The sequence below is a fragment of the Calliopsis andreniformis genome, unplaced genomic scaffold (genome assembly GCF_051401765.1).
Source record: "Calliopsis andreniformis isolate RMS-2024a unplaced genomic scaffold, iyCalAndr_principal scaffold0155, whole genome shotgun sequence".
In the NCBI taxonomy this organism is placed as follows: Eukaryota; Metazoa; Arthropoda; class Insecta; order Hymenoptera; family Andrenidae; genus Calliopsis; species Calliopsis andreniformis.
Genome location: NW_027480564.1, coordinates 548489 through 558993, shown reverse-complemented (window position 1 = coordinate 558993; position 10505 = coordinate 548489).

Genomic DNA, 10505 nt, shown 5'->3' with positions numbered 1-10505 from the left:
TCAATACTCAAACCTCAACCCTCAACACTCAGCCCCCATCCTCCATCATCAATCCTCAATCCTCAATCCTCAATCTTCAATCCTCAATACTCAATCTTCAATCCCCAATCCTCAATTTTCAATCCTCAATCCTCAATCCTCAGACATCAATACTCAATCTTCAATCCTCAATACTCAATTTCAATCCTCAATCCTCAATTCTCAATCCTCAATACTCAATCCTCAATCGTCTATCCTCAATCCCCAATCCTCAACCTTCAATCCTCAATCCTCAATCCTCAATCCTCAATCCTCAATCCTGAATCTTCTATCCACAATACTCAATCTTCAATCCTCAATCCTCAATCCTCAATCTTCAATCGTCAATACTGAGTCTTCAATACTCAATCCTCAATCCTCAATCCTCAATACTCAATACTGAATCTTCAATCCTCAGTCCCCAATCCTCAATCTTCAATCCTCAATCCTCAACCCTCAATCCTCAATCCTCAATCCTCAGCCCTCAGTCCTCAAACCTCAACGCTCAATCCTCAATAACCAATCCTCAATCTTCAATCCTCAATCATCAATCCTCAATCATCATTACTCAATCCTCGATCCTCAATCCTCAATCCTCAATCCTCAGCCATCAATTCTCAATACTCAGTCTTCAATCCTCAATCCTCAGTCCTCAAACCTTAATCCTCAATCCTCAGTGATCAATACTCAATCCTCAATCCTCAATCCTCAATCCTCAATTTTCAATCCTCAATCCTCAATCCTCAGACCTCAATCATCAATATTCAACCCTCAGTCCTCGTCCTCAATCCACAACACTCAATCCTCAATCCTCAATCTTCAATCATCAATATTCAATCTTCAATCCTCAATGCTCAATCCTCAATCCTCAATCCTCAATCCTCAATCTCCAATCCTCAATCCTCAATCCTCAATCCTCAATCCTCAACCTTCAATCCTCAATACTCAATCTTCAATCCTCAATCCTCAATCGTCAATCCTCAATCCTCAATATTCAGTCCTCAATACTCAATCCTCAATCCTCAATCCTCTTTCTACAATCCTCAATGCCCAATCCTCAATCTTCAATCTTCAATCCTCAATACTCAATCTTCAATCCTCAATCCTCAATCCTCAATACTCAATCCTCAATCTTCAATCCTCAATACTCAATCTTCAATCCTCAATCCTCAATCGTCAATCCTCAATCCTCAATATTCAGTCCTAAATACTCAATCCTCAATCCTCAATCCTCTTTCTACAATCCTCAATGCCCAATCCTCAATCTTCAATCCTCGATTCTCAATTCTCAATCCTCAATCCTCAATACTCAATCTTCAATCTTCAATCCTCAATAATCAATCTCCAATCCTAGATCCTCAATCCTCAATCCTCAATCCTCAATCCTCAATCCTCATTCTTCAATCCTCAATACCCAATCCTCAATCTTCAATCCTCTATCATCAATCCTCAATTCTCAATCCTCAGTCCTCAATCCTCAGTCGTCAAACCTCAATCCCTGACCCTCTGCCCACATCCTCAACCCTCAGTCTTCAATCCACAGTCCTCAGTCCCCAAACCTCAATCCTCAACCCTCAATATTCAACATACAACCCTCAGCCATGAATCCTCAATACTCAACGATCAATCCTCAATTCTCAATACTCAATAGAATATCCTGAATTCTCATGGTTCAATACTCAATCCACAATATTCAATAATCAAATCTCAATCCTCAATCTTCAATCCTCAATACTCAATTTCAAACCTCAATCCTCAATTCTCAATCCGCAATACTCAATCCTCAATCGTCAATCCTCAATCCCCAACCCTCAATCTTCAATCCTCAATCCTCAATCCTCAATCCTCAATCCTCAATCCTCAATCTTCAATCTTCAATACACAATCTTCAATCATCAATCCTCAATCCTCAATCCTCAATCCTCAATCTTCAATCCTCGATACTCAATCATCAATCCTCAATCCTCAATCCTCAATCCTCAATCCTCAATGTTCAATCCTCAATCCTCAATCCTCAGACCTCAATCATCAATATTCAACCCTCAGTACTCGTCCTCAATCCACAACACTCAATCCTCAATCCTCAATCTTCAATCGTCAATATTCAATCTTCAATCCTCAATGCTCAATCCTCAATCCTCAAACCTCAATCCTCAATCTTCAATCCTCAATCCTCAATCCTCAATCCTCAATCCTCAATCTTTAATCCTCAATACTCAATCTTCAATCCTCAATCCTCAATCCTCAATACTCAATCCTCAATCTTCAATCCTCAATACTCAATTTTCAATCCTCAATCCTCAATCCTCAATCCGCAATCCTCTTTCTACAATCCTGAATGCCCAATCCTCAATCTTCAATCTTCAATCCTAAATTCGCAATCCTCAATTCTCAATCCTCAGCCCTCATCCTCCATCCTCAATCCTTAATCATCAATCCTCAATCATCAATCCTCAAGATTCAATTTTCAACCCTCAATCATCAATCCTCAATTCTCAATCCTCAATCCTCAATCCTCAATCCTCAATCCTCAACTCTCGATCCTCAATCCTCAGTCCTCAGTCCTCAAACCTCAATCCTCAAACCTCAGCCCTCATCATCCATCCTCAACCCTCAATCCTCAATCCTCAACCTTCAATCCTCAATATTCAATCTTCAATCCTCAATCCTCAATCCTCAATCCTCAATCCTCAATCCTCAGTGATCAATACTCAATCTTCAATACTCAATCATCGATCCTCAACCCTCAATCCACAATCCTCAATTCTGAATCCTCAATACTCAACCTTCAATCCTCAATCCTCAGTCCTCAGTACTCAACCATCAACCCTCAATTCTCAATACTCAATAGATTATCCTGAATTCTCAGAATTCAATACTCAAACCTCAACCCTCAACACTCAGCCCCCATCCTCCATCATCAATCCTCAATCCTCAATCCTCAATCCTCAATCCTCAATCCTCAATCTTCAATCCTCAATACTCAATATTCAATCCTCAATCCTCGATCCTGAATCCTCAATCTTCATTCCTCAATCCTCAATCCTCAATCCTCAATCCTCATTCTTCAATCCTCAATACCCAATTCTCAATCTTCAATCCTCAATCCTCAATCCTCAATCCTCAATCCTCAATCCTCAATCGCCAATCTTCAATCCTCAATACTCAATCTTCAATCCTCAGTCCTCAATCCTCAGTCCTCAGTCCTCAAACCTCAATCCTCAACCCTCAGTCATCATCCTCAATCCTCAATCATCAATCCTCAATCCTCAATCTTCAAACCTCAATATTCAATCTTCAATCCTCAACCCTCAGTCCTCAAACCTGAATTCTGAATCCTCAATACTCAACCTTCAAACCTCAATCCTCAGTCCTCAGTACTCAACCATCAACCCTCAATTCTCAATACTCAATAGAATATCCTGAATTCTCAGGATTCAATACTCAAACCTCAACCCTTAACACTCAGCCCCCATCCTCCATCATCAATCCTCAATCCTCAATCCTCAATCTTCAATCCTCAATACTCAATCTTCAATCCCCAATCCTCAATCCTCAATCCTCAATCCTCAATCCTCAGACATCAATACACAATCTTCAATCCTCAATACTCAATTTCAATCCTCAATCCTCAATTCTCAATCCTCAATACTCAATCCTCAATCGTCAATCCTCAATCCCTAATCCTCAACCTTCAATCCTCAATCCTCAATCCTCAATCCTCAATCCTCAATCCTGAATCTTCTATCCACAATACTCAATCTTCAATCCTCAATCCTCAATCCTCAATCTTCAATCGTCAATACTGAATCTTCAATACTCAATCCTCAATCCTCAATCCTCAATACTCAATACTGAATCTTCAATCCTCAGTCCCCAATCCTCAATCTTCAATCCTCAATCCTCAACCCTCAATCCTCAATCCTCAATCCTCAGCCCTCAGTCCTCAAACCTCAACGCTCAATCCTCAATAACCAATCCTCAATCTTCAATCCTCAATCATCAATCCTCAATCATCATTACTCAATCCTCGATCCTCAATCCTCAATCCTCAATCCTCAGCCATCAATTCTCAATACTCAATCTTCAATCCTCAATCCTCAGTCCTCAAACCTCAATCCTCAATCCCCAGTGATCAATACTCAATCCTCAATCCTCAATCCTCAATCCTCAATTTTCAATCCTCAATCCTCAATCCTCAGACCTCAATCATCAATATTCAACCCTCAGTCCTCGTCCTCAATCCACAACACTCAATCCTCAATCCTCAATCTTCAATCATCAATATTCAATCTTCAATCCTCAATGCTCAATCCTCAATCCTCAATCCTCAATCCTCAATCTCCAATCCTCAATCCTCAATCCTCAATCCTCAATCCTCAACCTTCAATCCTCAATACTCAATCTTCAATCCTCAATCCTCAATCGTCAATCCTCAATCCTCAATATTCAGTCCTCAATACTCAATCCTCAATCCTCAATCCTCTTTCTACAATCCTCAATGCCCAATCCTCAATCTTCAATCTTCAATCCTCAATACTCAATCTTCAATCCTCAATCCTCAATCCTCAATACTCAATCCTCAATCTTCAATCCTCAATACTAAATTTTCAATCCTCAATCCTCAATCCTCAATACTCAATCCTCAATCCTCAATCTTTAATCCTTAATACTCAATCTTCAATCCTCAATCCTCAATCCTCAATACTCAATCCTCAATCTTCGATCCTCAATACTCAATTTTCAATCCTCAATCCTCAATCCTCAATCCTCAATCCTCTTTCTACAATCCTCAATGCCCAATCCTCAATCTTCAATCTTCAATCCTCAATTCGCAATCCTCAATCCTCAATCCTCAGCCCTCAAGTATCAATACTCAACCCTCATTCCTCGTCCTCAATCCACAACACTCAATCCTCAATCGTTAATACTCAATCCTCAATCCTCAATCTTCAATCCTCAATACTCAATCTTCAATCCTCAATCCTCAATCCTCAATCCTCAATCCTCAATCTTCAATCCTCGATTCTCAATTCTCAATCCTCAATCCTCAATACTCAATCTTCAATCCTCAATCCTCAATCCTCAATCCTCAATCCTCAATCTTCAATCCTCGATTCTCAATTCTCAATCCTCAATCCTCAATCTTCAATCCTCAGTCCTCATTCTACAATCCTCAATACCCAATCCTCAATCTTCAATATTCAATCTTCAATCCTCAATTCGCAATCCTCGATCCTCAATCCTCACACCTCAAGTGTCAATACTCAACCCTCAGTCCTCGTCCTCAATCCACAACCCTCAATCCTCAATCCTCAATCTTCAATCATCAATATTCAATCTTCAATCCTCAATGCTCAATCCTCAATCCTCAATCCTCAACCCTCAATATACAATCCTCAATCCTCAATACGCAATCCTCAATCCTCAATCATCAATCCTCAATCCTCAATCCTCAATCTTCAATCCTCAATACTCAATCTTCAATCCCCAATCCTCAATCCTCAATCCTCAATCCTCAATCCTCAGACATCAATACTCAATCTTCAATCCTCAATACTCAATTTCAATCCTCAATCCTCAATTCTCAATCCTCAATACTCAATCCTCAATCGTCAATCCTCAATCCCCAATCCTCAACCTTCAATCCTCAATCCTCAATCCTCAATCCTCAATCCTCAATCCTGAATCTTCTATCCACAATACTCAATCTTCAATCCTCAATCCTCAATCCTCAATCTTCAATCGTCAATACTGAATCTTCAATACTCAATCCTCAATCCTCAATCCTCAATACTCAATACTGAATCTTCAATCCTCAGTCCCCAATCCGCAATCTTCAATCCTCAATCCTCAACCCTCAATCCTCAATCCTCAATCCTTAGCCCTCAGTCCTCAAACCTCAACGCTCAATCCTCAATAACCAATCCTCAATCTTCAATCCTCAATCCTCAATCGTCAATCCTCAATCCTCAATATTCAGTCCTCAATACTCAATCCTCAATCCTCAATCCTCTTTCTACAATCCTCAATGCCCAATCCTCAATCTTCAATCTTCAATCCTCAATACTCGATCTTCAATCCTCAATCCTCAATCCTCAATACTCAATCCTCAATCTTCAATCCTCAATACTAAATTTTCAATCCTCAATCCTCAATCCTCAATCCTCAATCCTCAATCCTCAATCGTCAATCCTCAATCCTCAATATTCAGTCCTCAATACTCAATCCTCAATCCTCAATCCTCTTTCTACAATCCTCAATGCCCAATCCTCAATCTTCAATCTTCAATCCTCAATACTAAATTTTCAATCCTCAATCCTCAATCCTCAATCCTCAATCCTCAATCCTCAATCTTCAATCTTCAATACACAATCTTCAATCATCAATCCTCAATCCTCAATCCTCAATCCTCAATCTTCAATCCTCGATACTCAATCGTCAATCCTCAATCCTCAACCTTCAATCCTCAATACTCAATCTTCAATCCTCAATCCTCAATCGTCAATCCTCAATCCTCAATATTCAGTCCTCAATACTCAATCCTCAATCCTCAATCCTCTTTCTACAATCCTCAATGCCCAATCCTCAATCTTCAATCCTCGATTCTCAATTCTCAATCCTCAATCCTCAATACTCAATCTTCAATCTTCAATCCTCAATAATCAATCTCCAATCCTAGATCCTCAATCCTCAATCCTCAATCCTCAATCCTCAATCCTCATTCTTCAATCCTCAATACCCAATCCTCAATCTTCAATCCTCTATCATCAATCCTCAATTCTCAATCCTCAGTCCTCAATCCTCAGTCGTCAAACCTCAATCCCTGACCCTCTGCCCACATCCTCAACCCTCAGTCTTCAATCCACAGTCCTCAGTCCCCAAACCTCAATCCTCAACCCTCAATATTCAACATACAACCCTCAGCCATGAATCCTCAATACTCAACGATCAATCCTCAATTCTCAATACTCAATAGAATATCCTGAATTCTCATGGTTCAATACTCAATCCACAATATTCAATAATCAAATCTCAATCCTCAATCTTCAATCCTCAATACTCAATTTCAAACCTCAATCCTCAATTCTCAATCCTCAATACTCAATCCTCAATCGTCAATCCTCAATCCCCAACCCTCAATCTTCAATCCTCAATCCTCAATCCTCAATCCTCAATCCTCAATCCTCAACCTTCAATCTTCAATACACAATATTCAATCATCAATCCTCAATCCTCAATCCTCAATCCTCAATCTTCAATCCTCGATACTCAATCATCAATCCTCAATCCTCAATCCTCAATCCTCAATCCTCAATGTTCAATCCTCAATCCTCAATCCTCAGACCTCAATCATCAATATTCAACCCTCAGTACTCGTCCTCAATCCACAACACTCAATCCTCAATCCTCAATCTTCAATCGTCAATATTCAATCTTCAATCCTCAATGCTCAATCCTCAATCCTCAATCCTCAATCCTCAATCTTCAATCCTCAATCCTCAATCCTCAATCCTCAATCCTCAATCTTTAATCCTCAATACTCAATCTTCAATCCTCAATCCTCAATCCTCAATACTCAATCCTCAATCTTCAATCCTCAATACTCAATTTTCAATCCTCAATCCTCAATCCTCAATCCTCAATCCCCTTTCTACAATCCTCAATGCCCAATCCTCAATCTTCAATCTTCAATCCTCAATTCGCAATCCTCAATTCTCAATCCTCAGCCCTCATCCTCCATCCTCAATCCTTAATCATCAATCCTCAATCATCAATCCTCAAGATTCAATTTTCAACCCTCAATCATCAATCCTCAATTCTCAATCCTCAATCCTCAATCCTCAATCCTCAATCCTCAACTCTCGATCCTCAATCCTCAGTCCTCAGTCCTCAAACCTCAATCCTCAAACCTCAGCCCTCATCATCCATCCTCAACCCTCAATCCTCAATCCTCAACCTTCAATCCTCAATATTCAATCTTCAATCCTCAATCCTCAATCCTCAATCCTCAATCCTCAATCCTCAGTGATCAATACTCAATCTTCAATACTCAATCATCGATCCTCAACCCTCAATCCACAATCCTCAATCCTGAATCCTCAATACTCAACCTTCAATCCTCAATCCTCAGTCCTCAGTACTCAACCATCAACCCTCAATTCTCAATACTCAATAGATTATCCTGAATTCTCAGAATTCAATACTCAAACCTCAACCCTCAACACTCAGCCCCCATCCTCCATCATCAATCCTCAATCCTCAATCCTCAATCCTCAATCCTTAATCTTCAATCCTCAATACTCAATATTCAATCCTCAATCCTCGATCCTGAATCCTCAATCTTCATTCCTCAATCCTCAATAATCAATCCTCAATCCTCATTCTTCAATCCTCAATACCCAATTCTCAATCTTCAATCCTCAATCCTCAATCCTCAATCCTCAATCCTCAATCCTCAATCGCCAATCTTCAATCCTCAATACTCAATCTTCAATCCTCAGTCCTCAATCCTCAGTCCTCAGTCCTCAAACCTCAATCCTCAACCCTCAGTCATCATCCTCAATCCTCAATCATCAATCCTCAATCCTCAATCTTCAAACCTCAATATTCAATCTTCAATCCTCAACCCTCAGTCCTCAAACCTGAATTCTGAATCCTCAATACTCAACCTTCAAACCTCAATCCTCAGTCCTCAGTACTCAACCATCAACCCTCAATTCTCAATACTCAATAGAATATCCTGAATTCTCAGGATTCAATACTCAAACCTCAACCCTCAACACTCAGCCCCCATCCTCCATCATCAATCCTCAATCCTCAATCCTCAATCTTCAATCCTCAATACTCAATCTTCAATCCCCAATCTTCAATCCTCAATCCTCAATCCTCAATCCTCAGACATCAATACTCAATCTTCAATCCTCAATACTCAATTTCAATCCTCAATCCTCAATTCTCAATCCTCAATACTCAATCCTCAATCGTCAATCCTCAATCCCCAATCCTCAACCTTCAATCCTCAATCCTCAATCCTCAATCCTCAATCCTCAATCCTGAATCTTCTATCCACAATACTCAATCTTCAATCCTCAATCCTCAATCCTCAATCTTCAATCGTCAATACTGAATCTTCAATACTCAATCCTCAATCCTCAATCCTCAATACTCAATACTGAATCTTCAATCCTCAGTCCCCAATCCTCAATCTTCAATCCTCAATCCTCAACCCTCAATCCTCAATCCTCAATCCTCAGCCCTCAGTCCTCAAACCTCAACGCTCAATCCTCAATAACCAATCCTCAATCTTCAATCCTCAATCATCAATCCTCAATCATCATTACTCAATCCTCGATCCTCAATCCTCAATCCTCAATCCTCAGCCATCAATTCTCAATACTCAATCTTCAATCCTCAATCCTCAGTCCTCAAACCTCAATCCTCAATCCTCAGTGATCAATACTCAATCCTCAATCCTCAATCCTCAATCCTCAATTTTCAATCCTCAATCCTCAATCCTCAGACCTCAATCATCAATATTCAACCCTCAGTCCTCGTCTTCAATCCACAACACTCAATCCTCAATCCTCAATCTTCAATCATCAATATTCAATCTTCAATCCTCAATGCTCAATCCTCAATCCTCAATCCTCAATCCTCAATCTCCAATCCTCAATCCTCAATCCTCAATCCTCAATCCTCAACCTTCAATCCTCAATACTCAATCTTCAATCCTCAATCCTCAATCGTCAATCCTCAATCCTCAATATTCAGTCCTCAATACTCAATCCTCAATCCTCAATCCTCTTTCTACAATCCTCAATGCCCAATCCTCAATCTTCAATCTTCAATCCTCAATACTCAATCTTCAATCCTCAATCCTCAATCCTCAATACTCAATCCTCAATCTTCAATCCTCAATACTAAATTTTCAATCCTCAATCCTCAATCCTCAATACTCAATCCTCAATCCTCAATCTTTAATCCTTAATACTCAATCTTCAATCCTCAATCCTCAATCCTCAATACTCAATCCTCAATCTTCGATCCTCAATACTCAATTTTCAATCCTCAATCCTCAATCCTCAATCCTCAATCCTCTTTCTACAATCCTCAATGCCCAATCCTCAATCTTCAATCTTCAATCCTCAATTCGCAATCCTCAATCCTCAATCCTCAGCCCTCAAGTATCAATACTCAACCCTCATTCCTCGTCCTCAATCCACAACACTCAATCCTCAATCGTTAATACTCAATCCTCAATCCTCAATCTTCAATCCTCAATACTCAATCTTCAATCCTCAATCCTCAATCCTCAATCCTCAATCCTCAATCCTCAATCTTCAATCCTCGATTCTCAATTCTCAATCCTCAATCCTCAATACTCAATCTTCAATCCTCAATCCTCAATCCTCAATCCTCAATCCTCAATCTTCAATCCTCGATTCTCAATTCTCAATCCTCAATCCTCAATCCTCAATCCTCAG